Below are 24,873 nucleotides of genomic sequence, written 5' to 3' on the forward strand. Positions count from 1 at the left end.
TGTTGCATCTAATGGAGATTGCACATAGTGTCTAGAAAGCTAAGAGTAGCCCCAGCTGACAGGCAGCAAGCAAATAGGGATCACAGTTCTACAAACACAAGGAACTTGTATTGTGCCAGCAATCAGAATAAACTTGGAAGCAGATTATTTCCCAGAACCTCTAGAAAATAGTACAGTCCTACTAACATCCTGATTTCAGTCTTTGAGATCCTGAGCAGAGAATCTAGCTATGTTGTGCCAGACTTCTGACCTATGCAGCTGTTAGGTAATAAATCGGGGGTGTACTAAGTCCCTAGGTTTTTGGTAATTTATTACAGAGCAATAGAAAACTAATGCAGTTCTGTAAAAACCAAACATATTAAGTAATGATGAAAGTCCTTGAGGAGTTGTTAGGGATTGTGATCAAACAAAGAGCAGGAGTTAGCTTTTGGGTAGGAGGAGGGAATACTTTTTTTTTTTGAGATGGAGTCTCACTCTGTCGCGCAGTGGCATGATCTCTGCTCACCGCAACCTCCGCCTCCTGGGTTCTAGCAATTCTCCTGCCTCAGCCTTCCAAGTAGCTGGGATTACAGGCGCCCACCACCATGCCTGGCTAATTTTTGTATTTTTATTAGAGACGAGGTTTCATCATGTTGGCCAGGCTGGTCTCAAACTCCTGACCTCAACTGATCCACCAGCCTTGGCCTCCCAAAGTGCTGGGATTACAGGTGTGAGCCACTGTGTCCGGCTGGAGTACTTTTGCATTGGGAATGGAAGGGATAAGAATGAGCTCATATGCAGCTATATTTACAAATGGTAGCCTTAGATAGGAAATGAATAATGCCTCCATCTATTAGCAGAGTCATTTCCTAGTTTTGTATTGGGAGATATTGGGATAGCGCCTTCAGTAGAATTGTAAAGACATAGAATAGCTGTTGATGGTTGTGAGAGAAACATTACTGGAAGAATTATGGAAGTATTACGGGCTACAAAATGTAAATTTGTAGAAACAATCATTCTGCATGTTCATATCCTATTATTGAGTCTTATTCAGGAGCCTAGGTATTTGGATGGACTACAGTGACTGTGGGGGAGAACAGGGGGAGGTTATTTTGGAATAAAAGCACTTCGTTGTAGATTCAACAAAAGGACACTCAGGATTATGCTGAGAGAGTGGTTAAAGTTTAGGATATTGAAAATTTAAAAATTCAAAAAACTGCAAGATAGGAGGTTGTGTGGCCAGTAAGTGGAATATCTAGAGCCTAAAACATATTTGGTGATAAATATTTGTGAAATCAGTAAATATTGAGAGTTCAGGATTTTAGAAGCATATTATGACCATTCATGGTAGTGGCAGAATTAGCCATAGTTGGCACTGCTGAAATATCTTGTAACAAGTCATCAGAATTGAGTAGGCCAAGGAAGATTGAATTTGTTTTTGAGGTATTCAAATGGATATTAAAATTACTCAGGAATTAGACTTGGACTTTAGAATCCTTGATTTATGCAAGCAAATGACTGAGTGTGTTGGGGTTGGCAAACCATGGTCTTGGGGCAAATCCAGCCACTACCCTGTTTTTGTAAATAAAAGTTTTATTGGAACATAGACACATCCATTAATTTACTATTCCCTGTGGCTCCCTTTGAATTGCAGTGGTAGAGTTGCCTAGTTATAGCAGAGAGCATGTGGCCCACAAAGCCTAAAATGTGATCTGACCCTTTACCAAAATGTGCAAATTCCTGAATTTAAGCTGTGAATATTCTCCCCAGCAAAATGTATTCACACAAAATTTTTTTGACCATTTCAGGAGATTTGATAATTCCTGAAAGCTGGTGAATGGACTCTAGTTAAGAAGAACTTTTGGATCTGAGTTCCCAGTATATTCCCTACTATTTTCTGCTGCATTTCGTCTCTTCTTGGGGGTAGGCTTTGTTAGCTCAACATGCCAAAGACATGGGTACTTTTATTTTGTGGGTCATGGAGCCCCAAATCATTCAGTAACTACAGATGGCACTGTTACAAAGGGAGCTGTTTTTATAACTCTTGTCATTGGGGCAGCCACAAGAGTACAGACAGATTATCAGCAGTCTCTCTCTCTCTCTCTCTCTCTCTCTCTCTGTGTGTGTGTGTGTGTGTGTGTGTGTGTGTGTGTGTGTATGTGTGTGTTTTGAGGAAACCAATGTTGGTCATGGATAATTAATGTCCTCTCTCAAAGTATAGCATATTATGAGAAATAAATAGTTGCTTAATTCTTTCTTCTAGGCTCTTTCCAGTTAAGGCTTTTAAATAAAGGAAGAGATATTTTTCAGGAGTGCCTATGTTTAGATAAGACAAGAAGAGAGAAAAAGTAGTTTATTTGATGAAAAAGTGTTTAGTCACTAACTGTTCTTTAATAGGTGTCTCTTTAAAAATTGTTCCACTAATGTTAGCCATGGTACTGAATCTGTTTAGACCCATTTAAGAATCCTTAGTTGAACTTGATTTTGTTATGACTAATTTTGGTCACTGTTTTAACACAAGGGCACTTAACATTCCCATTGCCTTTGTCATGCTCCTGTCTTTACAAATAAGAAACAACATTCACAGTCTTGTAGGTCTTTTCTGTTTAACCTACTATCTGTGTTCTTATTCTGGGTACTTAACAGTAAAGATGACCACATGTCCTTTTATCCTAATGAGAGGTGAAGCCAGCTAGACTTTCTGGGTCAGGTGGGGACTTGGAGAACTTTTCTGTCTAGCTGAAGGATTGTAAACACCAATTAGCGCTCTGTGACTAACTAAAGGTTTGTAAACGCACCAGTCAGCACTCTGTAAAAATGGACCAATCAGTGCTCTGTAAAATGGACCAATCAGCAGGATGTGGGCGGGGCCAAATAAGGGAATAAAAGCTGGCCACCCCAGCCAGCTGTGGTCACCTGATAGGGTCCTCTTCCACCTTGTGGAAGCTTTGTTGTTTTGCTCTTCACAATAAATCTTGCTGCTGCTCACTCTGGGTCTGCACTACCATTATGAGCTGTAACACTCACTGTGAAGGTCTGCAGCTTCACTCCTGAAGTCAGCCAGACCACGAACCCACCAGAAGGAAGAAACTCGAGACACATCTGAACATCTGAAGGAACAAACTCCGGACACACCATCTTTAAGAACTGTAACACTCACAGTGAGGGTCCATGGCTTCATGTTTGAAGTCAGCGAGACCAAGAACCCACCAGAAGGAACCAATTCTGGACACACTAATGTCTTCTGCAATAGGGGTAATTTTCTTTTATTAAAAAATATCCTTTCTATTCCAAGATGATATTTCAACTCAATAAATATCAGTAAAAGACCTGCTTTCTGGGGTCTGCCTTTAAGACCTGCATGGGTTGAGTGAGTTGTTGGGTTGCTGTTTAGACAAACTACAAGAATGTACTAAGGATGGAATTGAGTAGCAGCCATCTGTAGAATTCCTGAGTCTGGGAATGAGGAGAGGAAGCTGGTAAACTAGGAACTGACTGGGAGATAAGCAGGCTATGCATTGGATTAAGAGACTAGGCAGAAATGTCTGTGGAGATGGAGCTTAGTTAAGCAGAGGAGGAGAATGAGAGTGTGGTGTAGTGTACAGGATTGGGGAAGACAAGATAGTTTAGGATGTAAGTCCTCAAAGGCTGGGCATGTCTTGGATTATTGGAATGTTTCTTTTATGGCAAATCATGAACTATTTTCCTTGCTCAGAGGCAGATATCTAATGGGGCAAAAATCAGATCAGATCCCTGTTAACCGCTAGTCACTAGAAATTATTTTCTTTCTTTTCTTTCATTCCCTTTCCTTCCCTCCCTCCCTCTTTCCCTCCCTTCCCCCCCACTCCCTGCCTTCGTCCTCCCTCCATCCTCCTCCATCCTCCCTCCCTCCTCCTCCTTCCCTTTTCCCTTCCTCCCTCCCTCCCTTTTCTCTCCCTTCCCTTCCCTCTTCCCTTCCCTTCCCTCTTCCCTTCCCTTCCCTCTTCCCTTCCCTTCCCTCTTCCCTTCCCCTCCCTTCCCTTCCCTTCCCTTCCCTTCCCTCTTCCCTTCCCTTCCCTTCCCTCTTCCCTTCCCTTCCCTTCCCTCTTCCTTTCCCTTCCCTTCCCTCTTCCCTTCCCTTCCCTTCCCTTCCCTCTTCCCTTCCCTTCCCTCTTCCCTTCCCTTCCCCCTTCCCTTCCCTTCCCTCTTCCCTTCCCCTCCCTCTTCCCTTCCCTTCCCTCTTCCCTTCCCTCTTCCCTTCCCTCTTCCCTTCCCTTCCCTCTTCCCTTCCCTCTTCCCTTCCCTCTTCCCTTCCCTTCCCTCTTCCCTTCCCTCTTCCCTTCCCTTCCCTCTTCCCTTCCCTTCCCTTCCCTCTTCCCTTCCCTTCCCTCTTCCCTTTCCTTTCCTTCCACATGCAATCTGGCCTTCAGCCCAAATTTGTCTATACTGAGAACTCGGAGGGAATACAATGAGCTGTTTCTTTGCCCTGAAGTTGTTTGCCTTCGATAATAGGTATTTTTTTTTCTCGTTTTTTAATTAATTTTTTTTTCTTAAGCATAGGCTGACAAATTTCTACTTTCAAAAGAGATTAATGGGACCCTTGGAAATCCTTTGGATTTAAATCATTTTATTTTTCAGTACTTTGGTTGCACAGATTTTTTTTTTTTTAAGACAGAGTCTCACTCTGTCACCCAGGCTAGAGTGCAGTGGTGCAATCTTGGCTCACTGCAATCTCTGCCTCCTGGGTTCAAGTGATTCTCATGCTTCAGCCTCCCGAGTAGCTGGGATTACAAGCGTGCTCCACTAAACCTAGCTAATTTTTGTATTTTTAGTAGAGGTGGGATTTTGCCATGTTGTCCAGGCTGGTCTTGAACTCCTGGTCTCCAGTGATCTGCCAGTCTCAGCCTCCCAACGTCCTGGGATTACAAACATGAGCCACTGCACCCAGCTGGTTGCACAAAATTGAGATGAATTTTACTTCTCTATTCATGGCATTCCATTTGCTTATGAAAATAATTTCATGGCACTCTGATGGTCAGTTCTCAGCTCTGGTAATACTGTAACTCTCAGTAGCAGTTGACACAGCTGATTACAGTTACTTCCTTGAAACAGCTTCTTTACTTGACTTTGGACTTACTGTACTCTCTTGGTTTTCTTCTTACCTCACTGTATCTTCCTTTTCACTCTTGTTTTTTTACTCCTCCTTTTCTACTCAACCTCTAAATATTGGAATATCCCAGGGCTCAGTGTTGAGCCCTCTTTTGTATTATACTTCTGCCTCTGGATACATGAGTTTAAATATCATGTATAGACACTAATGACATACAAATTTATAGATTTTACTCTGTTTTCTCACCTGCCCAGTATTACCAACTACCTACTTGACAAATTTAGATGTATCTCACCTTAACATGTCAAAAAAGAAAATTGTGACTTTTCTTCCTAGACCTATTCCTTCTGCGGTTGTCTTTATCGCAGTAAATGGCATTGCCATTCACCAGTTGAGGAAGCCAAAAACCTGTAAGTTAAACTTGACTTCTCCGTTTTCCCTCACACCCCACATCTGTACCATTGGCAAAATATGTCTTACCAACAAAACTTTATGAATAAAGCTGTTACAAACATTTGTGTGTAGGTTTCGTATGAACATGTTTTCAAATCAGTAATACCTAGGGGTGTGATTGCTGATCGTGTGGTTAGACTGTATTTAGCTTTATAAGACACTGTGAAACTGTCTTCCAAAGTGGCTAGACCATTTTACATTCCCAACAGAAATGAATGAGAGTTTCTGTTGCTCTGTAGCCTCACTAGCAATTGGTATTTTTAGTTTTTTTGTAGTTTAGCCATTCAAATAGGTGTTTAGTGGGATCTCATTGTTGTTTTAATTTGCATTCCCCCATGACGAATGATGTTGAGCATCTTTTCATGTTCATCATTCTTTTTTTTTGAGATGAAGTCTTGCTGTCTCACCCAGGCTGGAGTACAGTGGTGCAGTCTTGGCTCACTGCAACCTCCACTCCCTGGGTTCAAGTGATTCTCCTGCCTCAGCCTCCCACGTAGCTGGGATTACAGGTGTCCACCACCATGCCTGGCTAATTTTTGTATTTTTAGTAAAGATGGGGTTTCACCATGTTGGCCAGGCTGGTCTTGAACTCCTGACCTCAAGTGATCTGCCCACCTTCGCCTCCCAAAGGGCTGGGATTACAGGTATGGGCCACCACACCTGACCCGTGTTTGTCTTTCTTATATCCTTTTTTAATGAAGTGTCTGTATTCAATTTTTTTCTGCTGAGATTGGGGAAGAGAGAAGTGTTTGTTTTGTTAATGTTTGTTTTTCAGTTTTTTTTTTTTTTAAATATATGTATATATTCTCAACTTAAGTTCTTTTTTAAATATGTGATTTGGAAATTTTTTTTTTTCTTTCTCTCTCTCTCTCTCTGTCACCCGTGGTGGAGTGTGGTGGTTCTATCTCGGTTCACTGCAGCCTCGCCAGCCTGGGCTCAAACGATCCTCCCACCTCAGCTGGGATTATAGGTGCACATCACCGCTCCTGGCTAATGTTTTGTATTTTTTATAGATACGGGGTTTTGGCATTTTGCTCAGGCTGGTCTTGAACTCCTGGGCTCAAGCGATCCACCTGCCTTGGCCTCGCAGAGTGCTGGGATTACAGGCGTGAGCCAGTCTGTGGCTTTTCTGTTCATTCACCTTGTAAAGCAGAAGTTTTTAAAATTTTGACAAATTCTAATTTATCAATTCTTTTCTTTATAGATTGTGATTTAAAAAATATTTTAAAAAATTTCAATAGCTTTTGGGGTACAGATGGTTTTTAGTTACGTGAATGAATTGTACAGTGGTGAAGTGTGAGATTTTAGTGCACCCATAATCTGAGTAGTGTACATTGTATTCAATATGTAGTTTTTTTATCCCTCATTCCCCTCCTTAGGCCTTTCTGAGTTTCCAGTGTACCACTGTATATACCTTTGTGTACCCATAGCTTATCTCCCACTTATAAGTGAGGATATACAGTATTTAGTTTTCCATTCCTGAGTTACCTCACTTAGAATAATGGTCTTCAGCTCCATCCAAGTTGATGCAAAAGACATTTTTTCGTTCTTTTTTATGGCTGGGTATTTTTTCATGGTGTATACATACCATATATTCTTTATTTACTCATCAATTGTTGGGCATTTTGGTTGGTTACATATCTTTGCAATTGTGAACTGTGCTGCAATAAACATATGTGTGCAGGCGTCTTTTTGATATAATGACTTCTTTTCCTTTGGGTAGATATGCAGTAGTGGGATTGTTGGATTGAATGGTGGATTTACTTCTTTGAGAAATATCCGTATTGTTTTCCATAGAGGTTGTACTAATTTACATTCCCACTAGCAGTGTATAAGTGTTCCCTTTTCACCACATGCACACCAACATTTATTGTTTTTTCACTTTTTAATAATGGCCATTGTGGCTGGGCTAAGGTGGTATCTCATTTTGGTTTTAATGTGCATTCCCCTGATGATTAGTGAAGTTGAGCATTTTATCATGTATTTGTTGGCTTTTTTTTTTTTTTTTTTTTGAGACAGAGTTTCACCCTTGTTGCCCAGGCTGGAGTGCAATGGCACGATCTCGGCTCACCGCAGCCTCTGCCTCCCGGGTTCAAGCTATTCTCCTGCCTCAGCCTCCCGAGTAGCTGGGATAGAAGCTGGGATTACAGGTGTGCACCACCACACCTGGCTAATTTTTTGTACTTTTAGTAGAGATAAGGTTTAACTGTGTTGGCCAGGCTGGTCTTGAACTCCTGACCTCAGGTGATCAGCCCACCTTGGCCTCCCAAAGTGCTGGGATTGCAGGCGTGAGCCACCACGCCTGGCTTAGGCTGTTTTTATATCTTCTTTTGCGAAGTGCCTTCATGTCATTTGTCCACTTTTTGATGGGATTTTTTTTTTTTCTTGCTGATTTGTTTGAGTTCCTTGTAGATTCTGGATATTAGTGCTTTGTTGGGCGCATAGTTTGCAAATATTTTTTCCCATTCTGTGGGTTGTCTCTTTACTCTGATGATTATTTCTTTTGTTGTACAGAAGCTTTTAAGTTTAATTAGTTCCCATTTATTTATTTTTGTTTTATTTGCTTTTGGATTCTTAGTCATAAATTCTTTGCCAGTTTCCGGAAAAGTTTTTCCTAGGATTTCTTGTAGAATTTTTATAGGTTCAGGTCTCAGATTTACCTCTTTAATGCAGGGATGTCCAGTCTTTTGGCTTCCTTGGGCCACATAGGAAAAAAAAAGAATTGTTTTGGGACACACATAACATACATTAACATGGTAACTGATGAGCTTAAAAAAAAATTGCAAAAAGACCTTGTAGTATTTCAAGAAAGTTTACACATTTGCGTTGGGCCACATTCAAAACCATTCCGGGCCGTGGGTTGGACAAGTTTGCTTTAATCCATGTTGAGTTCATTTTTGTAGGCATACAGTTTTATTCTTCTACTTGTGGCTATCCAGTTTTCCCAGCAGCATGTATTGAATAGGATGTTCTTTCTCCAATTTATGTTTTGGTATGCTTTGTCAAAGATCAGTTGGTTGTAAGTATTTGGCTTTATTCCTGGGTTCTCTATTCTGTTCTATTTGCCTGCATATCTCCTTTTATACTGGTACTATGCTGTTTTGGTTGCTGTAGCCTTGTAAATATAATTTAGAGTTAGGTAATGTGATACCTCTTGATTTGTTCTTTTTCTTAGAATTGCTTTGGCTATTCAGGCTCTTTTTTAGTTCCATATGAAGTTTAGGATTGATTCTGTGAAAAATGATGTTGGTATTTTGATAGGAATTGCATTGAATCTGTCGATTGCTTTGGGCAGTATGATCATTTTCATGATATTGATTCTTGCAATTGATGAGCATGGGACGTATTTGCATTTGTTTGTGTCATTTGTGATTTTCAGTAGTGTTTTGTAATTCTGCTTGTAGAGATCTTTTACTTCCTTGGTTAAGTATATTGCTAGGTTTTTTTTTTTGTTTTTTTTTTTGCTGCTATTGTGAAAGGTATTGATTTGAGAATCAGATCTTGATTTGATTTTCCAATTTGGTTGCCCTTTATTTTTTTACTCTTGCCTGATTGCTCTAGATAGGACTCCCAGTATTATGATGAATAGAAGTGTGGTAAGAGTGGGCAACTTGGTCTTGTTCCAATTCTTGGGAGAGGTTGGGGATTCTTTCAACTTTTCCCCATTTAGTATGATGTTGGCTGTGGATTTGTCATATATGGCTTTTATTATTTTGAGGTATATTCCTTCTGTGCCTAGTTTGTTGCTTGTTTTTATCATAAAGGGAAGCTGGATTTTATTGGATGTTTTTTTCTGCATCCATTGAGGTAATCATATGGTTTTTGTTTTAAATTCTGTTTATGTGGTGAATTTGCAGTTATTGACTTGCATATTAGGCCATTCTTGCATTGCTGAAAAGAAATACCTGAGACTGGGTAGTTTATAAGAAAAGAAGTTTAATTGGCTTATGGTTCTGCATGCTGTACAGGAAGCATGGCACCAGCTTTTGGGGAGGCCTCAGGAAGCTTTTACTCATGGCAGAAGGTGAAGCAGGAGCAGATACTTCACATGGTGGAAGCAGAAGCGAGAGAGAGAGAGAGTGAGGGGGGACTTGTTACACACTTTTAAATGACCAGATCTTGCGAGAACTCACCATCACAAAGACAGCAGTAATCCATGAAGGATTTACCCACATGATCCAAACACCTCTCACTAGGCCCCACCGTCAGCACTGAGGATTACAATTCAACAGGAGATTTGGCTGGGGACAAATAAACTATATCACATATATTGAACCATTCCTTCATCCCTTGGATGAAACCCACTTTATCATGGTCAGTTATCTTTTTGATGGGCTGCTGGATTACGTTTGTTAGTGTTTTGTTGATTTTTGCGTGTATGTTCATCAGGGATATTGGTCTGTAGTTTTCTTTTTTTGGTTGCATTTTTTCCTAAGTTTGGTATCAGGGTGATATACAGGCTTCATAGAATGAGTTAGAGAGGATTTCCTCCTTTTTCAATCTTTTCTTTTTTTTTTTTTACTGTAAGTTCAGGGGTACATGTACAGGATGTGCAGGTTTGTTACATATGTAAACATGTGTTATGGGGGTTGGTTGTACAAATTATTTCATCACTCAGGTAGTAAGCCTAGTACCCACTAGTTGTATTTACTGCTTTTTTCCCTTCTCCCACCCTCCACCTTCTGATAGGCCCCAGTGTGTGTTCTTCTCCTCTATGTCTCCGTGTGCTCTCATCATTTAGCTACTGCTTTTAAGTGAGAATAGGCGGTATTTGGTCTTTTGTTTCTGTGTTAGTTTTATTTTATTTTATTATTATACTTTAGGTTTTAGGGTACATGTGCACAATGTGCAGGTTTGTTACATATGTATCCATGTGCCATGTTGGTTTGCTGCACCCATTAACTCATCATTTAGCATTAGGTATATCTCCTAATGCTGTCCCTCTCTGCTCCCCCGACCCCACAACAGTCCCCGGAGTGTGATGTTTCCCTTCCTGTGTCCATGTGTTCTCATTGTTCAATTCCCACCTATGAGTGAGAACATGCGGTGTTTGATTTTTTGTCCTTGTGATAGTTTGCTGAGAATGATGTTTTCCAGTTTCATCCATGTCCCTAGAAAGGACATGAACTCATCATTTTTTATGGCTGCATAGTATTCCATGGTGTATATGTGCCACATTTTCTTAATCCAGTCTATCGTTGTTGGACATTTGGGTTGGTTCCAAGTCTTTGCTATTGTGAATAGTGCCACAATAAACATACGTGTGCATGTGTCTTTATAGCAGCATGATTGATAGTCCTTTGGGTATATACCCAGTAATGGGATGGCTGGGTCAAATGGTATTTCTAGTTCTAGATCCCTGAGGAATCGCCACACTGACTTCCACAATGGTTGAACTAGTTTACAGTCCCACCAACAGTGTAAAAGTGTTCCTGTTTCTCCACATCCTCTCCAGCACCTGTTGTTTCCTGACTTTTTAATGATGGCCATTCTAACTGGTGTGAGATGGTATCTCATTGTGGTTTTGATTTGCATTTCTCTGATGGCCAGTGATGATGAGCATTTTTTCATGTGTCTGTTGGCTGCATAAATGTCTTCTTTTGAGAAGTGTCTGTTCATGTCCTTCGTCCACTTTTTGATGGGGTTGTTTGTTTTTTTCTTGTAAATTTGTTTGAGTTCATTGTAGATTCTGGATATTAGCCCTTTGTCAGATGAGTAGGTTGCAAAAATTTTCTCCCATTCTGTAGGTTGCCTGTTCACTCTGATGGTATTTTCTTTTGCTGTGCAGAAGCTCTTTAGTTTAATTAGATCCCATTTGTCAATTTTGGCTTTTGTTGCCGTTGCTTTTGGTGTTTTAGACATGAAGTCCTTGCCCACGCCTATGTCTTGAATGGTATTGCCTAGGTTTTCTTCTAGGGTTTTTATGGTTTTAGGTCTAACATGTAAGTCTTTAATCCATCTTGAATTAATTTTTGTAAAAGGTGTAAGGAATGGATCCAGTTTCAGCTTTCTACATATGGCTAGCCAGTTTTCCCAGCACCATTTATTAAATAGGGAATCCTTTCCCCATTGCTTGTTTTCATCAGGTTTGTCAAAGATCAGATAGTTGTAGATATGCGGCATTATTTCTGAGGGCTCTGTTTTGTTCCATTGATCTATGTCTCTGTTGTGGTACCAGTACCATGCTGTTCTGGTTACTGTAGCCTTGTAGTATAGTTTGAAGTCAGGTAGCATGATACCTCCAGCTTTGTTCTTTCGGCTTAGGATTGACTTGGCGATGCAGGCTCTTTTTTGGTTCCATATGCACTTTAAAGTAGTTTTTTCCAATTCTGTGAAGAAAGTCATTGGTAGCTTGATGGGGATGGCATTGAATCTATAAATTACCTTGGGCAGTATGGCCATTTTCACGATATTGATTCTTCCTACCCATGAGCATGGAATGTTCTTCCATTTGTTTGTATCCTCTTTTACTTCATTGAGCAGTGGTTTGTAGTTCTCCTTGAAGAGGTCCTTCACATCCCTTGTAAGTTGGATTCGTAGGTATTTTATTCTCTTTGAAGCAATTGTGAATGGGAGTTCACTCATGATTTGGCTCTCTGTTTGTCTGTGATTGGCGTACAAGAATGCTTGTGATTTGTGTACATTGATTTTGTATCCTGAGACTTTGCTGAAGTTGTTTATCAGCTTAAGGAGATTTTGGGCTGAGACGATGGGGTTTTCTAGATATACAATCATGTCATCTGCAAACAGGGACAATTTGACTTCTTCTTTTCCTAATTGAATACCCTTTATTTCCTTCTCCTGCCTAATTGCCCTGGCCAGAACTTCCAGCACTATGTTGAATAGGAGTGGTGAGAGAGGGCATCCCTGTCTTGTGCCAGTTTTCAAAGGGAATGCTTCCAGTTTTTGCCCATTCAGTATGATATTGGCTGTGGGTTTGTCATAGATAGCTCTTATTATTTTGAGATACGTCCCATCAATACCTAATTTATTGAGAGTTTTTCGCATGAAGGGTTGTTGAATTTTGTCAAAGGTCTTTTCTGCATCTGTTGAGATAATCATGTGGTTTTTGTCTTTGGTTCTGTTTATATGCTGGATTACGTTTATTGATTTGCGTATGTTGAACCAGCCTTGCATCCCAGGGATGAAGCCCACTTGATCATGGTGTATAAGCTTTTTGATGTGCTGCTGGATTTGGTTTGCCAGTATTTTATTGAGGATTTTTGCATCAATGTTCATCAAGGATATTGGTCTGAAATTCTCTTTTTTGGTTATGTCTCTGCCAGGCTTGGTATCAGGATGACGCTGGCCTCATAAAATGTGTTAGGGAGGATTCCCTCTTTTTCTATCGATTGGAATAGTTTCAGAAGGAATGGTACCAGTTCCTCCTTGTACCTCTGGTAGAATTCGGCTGTGAATCCATCAGGTCCTGGCCTCTTTTTGGTTGGTAAGCTATTGATTATTGCCACAATTTCAGAGCCTGTTATTGGTCTATTCAGAGATTCAACTTCTTCCTGGTTTAGTCTTGGAAGGGTATATTTGTCGAGGAATTTATCCATTTCTTCTAGATTTTCTAGTTTATTTGCATAGAGGTGTTTGTAGTATTCTCTGATGGTAGATTGTATTTCTGTGGGATCAGTGGTGATATCCACTTTTTCATTTTTTATTGCATCTATTTGATTCTTCTCTCTTTTCTTCTTTATTAGTCTTGCTAGCGGTCTATGAATTTTGTTGATCTTTTCAAAAAACCAGCTCCTGGATTCATGAATTTCTTGAAGGGTTTTTTGTGTCTCTATTTCCTTCAATTCTGCTCTGATTTTAGTTATTTCTAGCCTTCTGCTAGCTTTTGAATGTGTTTGCTCTTGATTTTCTAGTTCTTTTAATTGTGATGTTAGGGTGTCAATTTTGGATCTTTCCTGCTTTCTCTTGTGGGCATTTAGTGCTATAAATTTCCCTCTACACACTGCTTTGAATGTGTCCCAGAGATTCTGGTATGTTGTGTCTTTGTTCTCGTTGGTTTCAAAGAACATCTTTATTTCTGCCTTCATTTCATTATGTACCCAGTAGTCATTCAGGAGCAGGTTGTTCAGTTTCCATGTAGTTGAGTGGTTTTGAGTGAGTTTCTTAATCCTGAGTTCTAGTTTGATTGTACTGTGGTCTGAGAGACAGTTTGTTATAATTTCTGTTCTTTTACATTTGCTGAGGAGAGCTTTACTTCCAACTACGTGGTCAATTTTGGAATAGGTGTGGTGTGGTGCTGAAAAAAATGTATATTCTGTTGATTTGGGGTGGAGAGTTCTGTAGATGTCTATTAGGTCCACTTTGTGCAGACTGAGTTCAATTCTTGGATATCCTTGTTAACTTTCTGTCTCATTGATGTGTCTAATGTTGACAGTAGGGTGTTAAAATCTCCCATTATTATTGTGTGGGAGTTTAAGTCCCTTTGTAGGTCACTCAGGACTTGCTTTATGAATCTGGGTGCTCCTGTGTTGGGTGCATATATATTTAGGATAGTTAGCTCTTCTTGATGAATTGATCCCTTTACCATTATGTAATGGCCTTCTTTGTCTCTTTTGATATTTGTTGGTTTAAAGTCTATTTCATCAGAGACAAGGATTGCAACCCCTGCCTTTCTTTTTTTCCATTTGCTTGGTAGGTCTTCCTCCATCCCTTTATTTTGAGTCTATGTGTGTCTCTGCACGTGAGATGGGTTTCCTGAATACAGCACACTGATGGGTCCTGACTCCTTATCCAGTTTGCCAGTCTGTGTCTTTTAATTGGAGCATTTAGCCCATTTACATTTAAAGTTAATATTGTTATGTGTGAATGTGATCCTGTCATTATGATGTTAGTTGGTTATTTTGCTCGTTAGTTGATGCAGTTTCTTCCTAGCCTCGATGGTCTTTACAGTTTGGCATGTTTTTGCAGTGGCTGGTACCAGTTGTTCCTTTCCATGTTTAGTGCTTCCTTCAGGAGCTCTTTTAGGGCAGGCCTGGTGTTGACAAAATCACTCAGCATTTGCTTGTCTGCAAAGTATTTTATTTCTCCTTCACTTATGAAGCTTAGTTTGGCTGGATATGAGATTCTGGGTTGAAAATTCTTTTCTTTAAGAATGTTGAATATTGGCCCCCACTCTCTTCTGGCTTGTAGAGTTTCTGCTGAGAGATCAGCTGTTAGTCTGATGGGCTTCCCTTTGTGGGTAACCCGACTTTCTGTCTGGCTGCCCTTAACATTTTCTCCTTCATTTCAACTTTGGTGAATCTGACAATTATGTGTCTTGGAGTTGCTCTTCTCGTGGAGTATCTTTGTGGCTGTCTCTGTATTTCCTGAATCTGAATGTTGGCCTGCCTTGCTAGGTTGGGGAAGTTTTCCTGGATAATATCTTGCAGAGTGTTTTCCAACTTGGTTGGATTCTCCCCGTCATTTTCAGGCACACCAATCAGACGTAGGTTTGGTCTTTTCACATAGTCCCAAATTTCCTAGAGGCTTTGTTCGTTTCTTTTTATTCTTTTTTCTCTAAACTTCCCTTCTCGCTTCATTTCATTCATTTCATCTTTCATCACTGATACCCTTTCTTCCAGTTGATCGCATCGGCTACCAAGGCTTCTGCAGTCTTCGCGTAGTTCTCGGAACTTGGCTTTCAGCTCCATCAGCTCCTTTAAGCCCTTCTCTCCATTAGTTATTCTAGTTATCCATTCGTCTAATTTTTTTTCAAATTTTTAACTTCTTTGCTGTTGTTTTGAATTTCCTCCTGTAGCTCGGAGTAGTTTGATCGTCTGAAGCCTTCTTCTCTCAGCTCGTCAAAGTCATTCTCCGTCCAGCTTTGTTCCGTTGCTGGTGAGGAACTGCGTTCCTTTGGAGGAGGAGAGGTGCTCTGCTTTTTAGAGTTTCCAGTTTTTCTGCTCTGTTTTTTCCCCATCTTTGTGGTTTTATCTACTTTTGGTCTTTGATGATGGTGATGTACAGATGGGTTTTTGGTGTGGATGTCCTTTCTGTTTGTTAGTTTTCCTTCTACCAGACAGGACCCTCAGCTGCAGGTCTGTTGGAGTTTGCTAGAGGTCCACTCCAGACCCTGTTTGGCTGGGTGTCAGCAGCGGTGGCTGCAGAACAGCGGATTTTCGTGAGACCACAAATTCAGCTATCTGATAGTTCCTCTGGAAGTTTTGTCTCAGGAATACCTGGACCTAGTGAGGTGTCAGTCTGTCCCTAATTGGGGGTGCCTCCCAGTTAGGCTGCTCAGGGGTCAGGGACCCACTTTAGGAGGCAGTCTGTCCGTTCTCAGATCTCCAGCTGCCTGCTGGGAGAACCAGTACTCTCTTCAAAGCTGTCAGACAGGGACATTTAAGTCTGCAGAGGTTCCTGCTGAATTTTTTTTGTCTGTGCCCTGCCCCCAGAGGTGGAGCCTACAGAGGCAGGCAGGCCTCCTAGAGCTGTGGTGGGCTCCACCCAGTTGGAGCTTCCTGGCTGCTTTGTTTACCTAAGCAAGCCTGGGCAATGGCGGGCGCCCCTCTCCCAGCCTCGCTGCCGCCTTGCAGTTTGATCTCAGACTGCTGTGCTAGCAATCAGCGAGACTCTATGGGCATAGGAACCTCCGAGCCAGGTGCGGGACACAATCTCCTGGTGTGCCGTTTTCCAAGACCGTTGGAAAAGTGCAGTATTAGGATGGGACTGACCCGATTTTGCAGGTGCCGTTTGTTACCCCTTTCTTTGACTAGGAAAGGGAACTCCCTGACCCCTTGTGCTTCCCGAGCGAGGCAGTGCCTTACCCTGCTTCGGCTCGCGCACAGCGCGCTGCACCGACTGTCCTGCACCCACTGTTTGGCACTCCCTAGTGAGATGAATCCGGTACCTCAAACAGAAATGCAGAAATCACCCGTCTTCTGTGTCGCACCCACTGGGAGCTGTTGACCGGAGCTGTTCCTATTCGGCCATCTTGGCTCCACCCCTCTGTGTTAGTTTTCTAAGGATAATAGCCTCCAGCTCCATCCACATCCCTGCAAAGGACATAATCTCATTCTTTCTTGTGGCTGCATAGTATTCCATGGTGTAGATGTACCACATTCTCTTTCTCAGTCTTTTGGAATAGTTTCAGTAGGATTGGCACCACTTCTTCTTAGAAGGTATGGTAGAATTCTGCTATGAATCCACCTGGTCCTGAGTGTTTTTTTTTTTTCTTTTTTGGTTGGCTATTTTTTAAATTACTGATGCGTTCTCACTGCTTGTTGTTAGTTTGTTCAGGATTTCTATTCCTGATGCAAGCTCTAGGGGTTGTATGCTCCTAGGAATTCAACCATTTCCTCTAGATTTTCTAGTTTGTGTGCATAGAGGTGTTCATAGTAATCTCAAATGGTCTTTTGTATTTCTTTGGTGTCAGTTGTAATGTCTTCTGGATTCTGTTTTTGGTGTTGTACATGAGAGCTTTTTACCAAACACAGATTTTCTCTAGCTTTTCTTAGAGTTTTACTGTTTTGGATTCTGCAGTTTGGGCTATCATCCATTTTGCTTTAACTTTTGTATACAGTATGAATAATAGGTTGAGATTATCTTTTTTTGTCATACGATTGATCAGTTATTTCAACATTATTAGTTGGAAAAACTGACCTTTATTAAATTTCCTTTGCATCTTTGTCAAATATTAAATATCAATAGTTGATGATATTTGAGTGAGTTTGTTTTGGAGCTTTCCCTTGTGTTTTACGGGTATGTGTTTATCCTTTTTCTGATACAGTACCATTCTGTCTTGATTACTGTAGGTTTTTTTTCCCTTTTCAACACTTTATATCGTTTATTAATGCAGTATACATTAGATCTAAAATCTGCAGTTTCTAAGCACACCATGTTTAGCTCTTACAGATCTTCTGCAGTTTTAGGTTATTTCTACAGAGGTACCTTCAAGTGAATGAATAGCATATTCTTTAATTCCTGAAAATATAGTATAGAATGAAATGATTTAAATATAATTTAGAGACATACTGATTATGGAAATAGATTATCTCTCAATACAGTACTTTCCTGTCTTGGTAAAAGTAATAAAGCAAAGAAAATAATTCATTTCTGAAGTTGCTCTCCTTCACTTGTAAAGTTCTGATCTCTTCCTACTATGCATATGTACCCTGTACTGTTAAGGAAAGCTTTGCATATGTAGATATAGAAGAATAAGCACAAAAATACTAAAGATATGTCATTCTCCTAAAGGAGACAAAAGTGATTTTCAGTGATTCCTTGCCTCATGTTGATGATCCTGTAGAATTCAGAACCCATTTGGACACAACTAGCATCCCTGCTCTTGGGGTAGATACAAGGACACCAGGTCATTGGTAGGGAGGTACAGGCCTTTCCTCTGCTGCTGCAGAGAGATAATGACTCAAAATGGGGCTGAAATTTGTTTTAAAAAAACCCAAAAAATATAAGTAAAAGAATCACAGGTGCTGACGGATTGGTATTACACTTTGGATCAGCCAAATGCCTTTATTTTTACTTTATATATATTTACTGGTGGCTGTAATCAAATGTCTGTTTAAAATTCCTCATTACCCACTGTATGGTTCTACCTGCAATATATTACATTGCCTTTTATCAGGCAACTCTACCATATTCATTCATATTTTATAAGCTTTGATTGCAGTAGATGTGGATTTAATATCGATTTCTAAGCTGGCCTTATGTAAATTATTTGGTATTGGAATTAAATGAATATTAATGATGTACCTTGGTTTTTTGGTTTTGAAGTATCTTCCTATGCTTGTGCTGATTGTATGGGAAAACTAGGCTAATAGTGTAAATAGAATTGCTTGGTCTGGTGTTGAGTGGAACTTGCCTCTGGTATTGAGTGGAACCCCCCTACCCCATTCAAAAGGCAGCAATATCTAGTTTCTCTATACCTATTAATGAGTGCTTTTCTGTTAAAAATCAGAATATGGAAAAAAAGTCAATTTTTTCCCTTATGCACCATTGAGAGCAAGCATAATTCTCTCAATGTTTTTTAAAAATTTCCTTACAGTGTTACTTCTTCTAGACAACTGAGTGGGTGGAGAAAGAAAAGTGATAAGGAAAACGTTTTCATCTTGTACATCTTCCTCCAGCCCCTAAAATTCTCATCTGACATTTTGCGACATGTATAGTAGTGTCAGCATCTCTTCAAATATAGCTCCCTTCATGGTGGACCCTCTCAAGTTGGCTTCTTGAAGATCACACCCAGACAGATCACAGTTCTCTAAATTGGTTCCTGCCAGAGTTGCTCCTCTGAGGTTACAGTTCTTCAACTTTGCATTTTTTAAGGTAGCCGCTCTCAGGTTAATTCCTGTCATCTGACTTCCTTCCATATCCACACCTTTCAGATTAGCACCTTCTAAATTGGCTTTAAGACCAGAAGGATCCTCAAAATTACACAGTTTCAGGGATGCTCCTTCTGCATTAGAACAGAGCATCTTGACTCCCTGGAGATTTGCACAGTCAAACACTGATCCAGAGAGATCAGCTCATTCAAGATTTGCACAGTAAAGATTTGCATGTGCAAGATTGCAGCAGCTTAAATTGGCCATTTTGAAGTTAATGTATCGAAGGTCCTAACGAGAAAGATCAGCACCACTGAAGTTCAAACTCTGGCATCACAGTTCTGACTTGGTTGGAGTTGCTAGCAAAAATTGGACAAATTCCTTTTGAGATATTGGTGAATGATCCTCTGGTGGTTGAGAATTCGTTATTGCCATTTCTAGGTGTTCAATCAGTGAGTCAATACCAAAAAATCTTGCTTCTTCTAACACACCCAATAAATTAATGCCATCATTTACAATGAGCTGTCCATGACACAAGTAGTTCAAAATGGGTTCAAAGTACTCAGGACTTTGGTCAATTAAGAAAGTTCCTCTGTGATCTTGCTTATTTCCCCAGATACCTCTGTCCTTAAGCATGTGGGCCAGCATACTGTCAGGTTCTTTATTCACTAAAGTGCTCCGTGTAGTTGTAAAGTACCTCCCTCCAACATTTAATGTTAGCCATTCTATGTGGAATCCTAACAATCCTTCAGGAGGCTTAGAATCTGTCTGAAGATCAATAAATGGCTCTCCCTCACACACAAAACGTCATCATCCCTGATCAAAGCAATATCATCAATCAGTCCACCTTTCTCATTGTACACACTGGTGGCTTTTATGCCGAGTTTACTGCTGGCCACAGAAAGCAAATCAGATAAAGTTCCGTATACAGCAACCACCTTTCCGTTCTTGGAGCTGCCATTCAGGAACAGGGTCACCCGCCTCATTGTGCTGCCCCCGGTGGGTCCTGAGTGAGCCACCACCCTCCCACTTGGTCGTCCTCCCACCTTTTTCTCTTCCCACCTTTCCCTTCCCTCCACCCACTTGGATTCACCTCCCTTTGCCACCTTCCTGCCCTTGGGGACACACACACACACACGCACTCTGTCCCACACCCAGGGCTCGGCTGGTCCTTCTACTACTACAGCTTTTAAATATTTCTTACATATTAACAAACTTAAATTTAAATTTGGTAGAGTGTTTTCCAACTTTTTTTTTCTTTTTAAAAATGTTTTTGACTATTCTAATTTCTTTACTTTTTCATGTAAATTTTAGAATCACCCTGTCTATATCTACAAATAATCTTGTTAGAATTATTTTGTGGATACATTCTTTTTGTACATATTTATGGGGTACATGTGATATTTTGTTGTATGCAGAGAATATGTAATCAAGTTCAGGTATTTGAGGTATCCATCACCTTGAACATTTATTGTTTCTATGTGCTGAGAAGATTTCTAGTTCTCCCTTCTAGCTATTTTAGAATATGTGAGACATTGTTATTAATTATAGTCACCCTACTGTGCTGTCAAACATGAGAACTTATTCCTTCTAACTGTATGTTTGAACCTATCAACTGATTTCTCTTTATCTTCCCCCCTCCCCTACACTTCTTAGACACTGGTAACTATCATGGTAAGTCTCTACTTCCACAAGATCACCCTGTTGGGATTTTCTTTGGAATTATATTGAGTCTAAAGATAATTTGGAGAATTGATGTTTTCACTATATTGAGGTTTCTGATTCATCAGCATAGTATATCTCCCCACTTATTTAGGCCTTCTGTTTCTTTCGTATACATTTTATAGTATATCAACATAGGGATCCTGATATTAGATTTATACCTAAGCATTTTGTTTTTTTGAGTTACTACAAATAGGACTTTAAAATATTTTTTGGTTTCTAACTGTCATTGGTAATGCATAGAAATTTTATTGATTTTTTTGAATGTTTTTTTTTATAGATTCCTTGGGATTTTCTACATAAATGGTCATTGTGTCTTGGAATGAATGTTTTATTTCTCCTTTTATAATCCGAATGCCTTTTTTTTTTCTTGCCGTATTGTACTTATTAGGACTTCCAGATTGACATTGAATGTGAATGTGGTAGGGTCAGGTATCTTTGCTTAAAACCTGACATTTAGAGAAAATATTTGGTCTTTTACCATTAAATATGTCGTTAACTGTAGGTTTTTTGTACCTACCTATTATGGACTGAATGTTTGTGTCCCCCCAAAATTTATATATTGAAGCCATCACCTCCAATATTATATTATAGGAGGTGGAAGCCTTTGGGAGGTAATTAGGTTTAGGTGAGGTCATGAGGGTGGATTCTCTATGATGTGATTAGTGCCCTTCTGAAAAAAAGGAATAGATACCAGAGCCTCCTGTCTCCTGACCATATGAAGATACAGGAGAAAGTGGCCCATCTGCAAGCCAGGAAGAGATCCCTCACCAGCTTCCAGAATTATGAGAAATACATGTATGGTGGTTAAGCCACCCAGTCTATGGTCTTCTGTTATAGCAGCCCTAGCTGACTGAGACAATATGCTTTATCAAGTTGAGTAAGTTCTTTTCTATCACTGATTGGCTGAGAGTTTTTATCATGAATGGATGTTGAGTTTTGTCGAATGCCTTTTCTGAAATTTTTATCTTATTATGTTAATGTGGTTAATTACATTGATTTTTGATTGTTAAACCAGACTTGTATTCTTGGAACAAAGCCTTCTTGGTTGCAATGTACTATTCCTTTTAGAAACTAGTTTAATATTTTTTCAAAGGTCTTAGCTTTTATGTTGATGAGGGATGTTGTTTTGTAGCTTTCTTATGTCATATTGTACTTGATTTTGGTATCAGGGTAATGGTAGCTTCATAAAATGAATTTGGAAGTGTACCATCCAATTCTGTTTTGGGGAAACTGTTGTGAAAAAGTGATGTTACGTCTTCCTCAAATGTTTGGTAGAGTTTGCCAGTATAGCCAACTAGGCTGGGGTTTTCTTTTCTGTTTTTGAAAGCTTTTAACTATGAATTCAGTATATTTAGTGGATATAGGACTGTTCAAGTTCTTCCTTCCTCTAAGTTACCAAATTTATGTGCATAAGGTTATTATAATAGTAATATTTCTTTGGGGTCAGTAGTGATATATCTCCTAATTTTCCCTGAATTGGTTGGTAATTTGTGTCTTCTCTCTCTTTCTCTCCTTTTCTTGTTCTGGCTAAAAGTTTATCAACTTTATTGATTTATTTTCTCCTACTTGCCTTCTTTTTCTAATATTTTAAGATGGATGCTTTAATTATTAATTTGAGACTTTTCTTATTTTCTAATAGAAATGCTCTAAGCATTTCTTTAACTGTGTCCCACAACTTTCAGATGTTATATTTTCATTTTTATTCACTTCACTTGGGATTACCTTTTTGACCCATGGGTTGTTAGTGTGGTGTTTAAATATACAAATATTTGAGACTTTTTTCTTATTGGCTTCTAATTTAATTCTCTTATGATCTAGAAACATACTTTAAAAAAAATTAAAAAAAAACAAACAACAAAAAATTTCTGGCCTCAAGTGATCCTCCCACCTCAGCAGCCTCCCAATGTACTGGGATTGTAGGCATGAGCCATCACACCCAGCCCTTGGAAACATACTTTGAATAATTTTAATTTTTAAAATATCTGATGAAGTGTGTTTTGTTACTTAGAATATTTTAGTGAATTTTCTGTGTGCACTTGTAAAGAATGTGTACTCACTTGTCAACACTTAGTGCTGCTCCCTAGTCAAAGCCACTGTCGATCTTCGCATGACTCACATTAACATCTTCCCAGTTGGACCTATAAATTCTTTTTTTTTCTCGTTTTTCATCAGGCTTTCCTTCACTGAGCAGCCCTATAGATTCTTTTTTTTTTTAAACAGACTTTCCTTCACTGGGCAACCAGAATATTTTTTAAAAAGTATTTAGTTTCCAGCCTGTGCAGCATAGCAGAAACCACATCTCTACAACAAATAAAAAATCAGCTGCGTGTAGTGGTGCTTGCCTTGTAGTCCCAGCTACTTGGGAGGGTGAGGTGGGAGGATCTCTTGAATTCAGGAGGTTGAGGCTGCAGTGAGCTGTGGTGGTCGCACCACTGCACTTGAGCCTCAGCAACAGAGTGAGACCCTCGTCTGTAAACAAACACCCCCACCCCCAAAAAAAACTTAATAAAATTATTTATTTTGGTATAATTTTAAACTTAAAGAATAGCTGTTAAAAGGGGTATAAAGCTTCTTTATAACTTTTTCAGATTTACCAATTGCTAACATTTTGTCTCATTGCTTTATTTTCACCTTACCCCTTCCCATTCCTCCCTCAACTAACACAAACTAACCCACCTTCCTATCCCACCTGTATATACACACTCATATATATATATGCATATGCATATAAATTACATATATGTGTGTTTAATTTTCAGCTTTTGAAAGTAAGTTGTAAACATCATGCTCTTTTATTCCTAAATTCTTCAGTGAGGTTTTCCTAATAACAATACATTTTCATACATAATCATAATTTTCTTTTTTAAGAGACAGGGTCTCGCTTTGATGCCCAGGCTGGATTAGAATCCCTGGGCTCAACTATCATTCTGCCTCAGCCTCCCTAGTAGCTGGGACTACCAGGCACAAGTTACCATGCCTGGTGGATAGCCATGAATTTAACATTGATAACATATTATTATCTAAATCACATTCCACATTCATGTTTCATTGATTATCTCAACAATCTCTATAATGATTTTTTTCACCAGTTCCAGGCTCTGATCAGGATCACACATTGTATATAGTCATCATATCTATTGTCTCCTTTAATTGGGAATGGCTTCTCTGCATTATTTGGTCTTTATTTTTCCTTGACATTTTTTGAGGACTGCAGGTCAGTGATTTGATAAAATATAGAATTTGATTTTACCTCATAGTTTGAATTAGGTTATGCATTTTTAGAAGGACTATGACAGAAATGATATTGTGTCCTCCTTTCTTCATCATACCAGGAAGTATGTGATGTCAGTTTCAGTTTGTCCTTGCATTGGTGATGTTAACCTAGATCACTTGTTTAAGGTGGTGTCTACCAGGTTTTTCCAGTATAAAATTACTAAGTAATTTGCAGGGAGATTTTGAGACTTTGTAAATATTCATTTCCAAACTTTTCTCCTCAATTTTAGCATCTATTGATGATTCTTTCCTGAATCAGTTATTACTGTGATGGTTGCAGAATGATGATCTTTTAACTCCATCATTCATTTTATGTTTATCAGTAGCGTTCTACTAAAAGGAAGAGCTTTGTTTGTTTGTATATTTATTATATTAGTATACACTCAATGGTCCTTGTTTTAGTGAATGGTTTATAATTCGTTACTATCATTATTTATCTTGATGCCCTGACTATTCCAGATTTAGCCAGCAGAAGGCTCTTCAACATGTGCTTTATCCTTTTAACATGTCTCCATCATCTTTGTAGTACTTCCTTTTTTTTTTTTTAATACAACAAAATGTTCCACGTTCATCTTGCTCCTTTCCTACCCCATTTCTATAATCAATAATTTTTGCAAGAAGCCCTGGTTCCTTTTAAGGGGAGGTGATTGTTAGAGACCAGGATCTCTGTGTTAGTTTTGCTGGAATATATTACTTCTAGACATTCTTAACATACAGAATTAGAGAATAACTAACACATATGTACAAATACAACAATTTTATCTACCTATTAAAAATCATGAGTTCACATTGATACCCTTAATTTCTATTTAACATCAGAGAGTTCATTCTAGTCTTCCGCCTTTTCACTTTTGTAAGTATCTTCTCCAACAGGGCTAAACCTTACTCCAATTATCCCCAACACATTTCCTCCTTGGCTTAGTTCTTCATTATATTGAAGGCAGTTTCAGAATTGCTAATGTATACCACTGCAAAAAAGAAGCAAATGTATTAATTAGAATTCAATATTTATTTACAGTTCTTTTGGTCTTTGAGAATATATGCCAAGTTCCTGGGCTGTTTTAACTAATTACTATAAAC

The 24,873-nt window shown here is 39.3% G+C and overlaps 1 protein-coding gene and 1 pseudogene across 2 annotated transcripts in view; one reads left to right on the forward strand and one right to left on the reverse strand.

Moving 5' to 3' along the window:
- WDR70 (WD repeat domain 70) overlaps positions 1–24,873 on the forward strand; it is a 381,591-nt gene that overhangs the window by 105,374 nt on the left and 251,344 nt on the right. The gene's annotated exons all lie outside the window — the stretch shown is intronic.
- On the reverse strand, positions 18,616–19,849 carry LOC100589778 (annotated as a pseudogene).

The sequence above is a fragment of the Nomascus leucogenys genome, chromosome 6 (genome assembly GCF_006542625.1).
Source record: "Nomascus leucogenys isolate Asia chromosome 6, Asia_NLE_v1, whole genome shotgun sequence".
NCBI lineage: Eukaryota > Metazoa > Chordata > Mammalia > Primates > Hylobatidae > Nomascus > Nomascus leucogenys.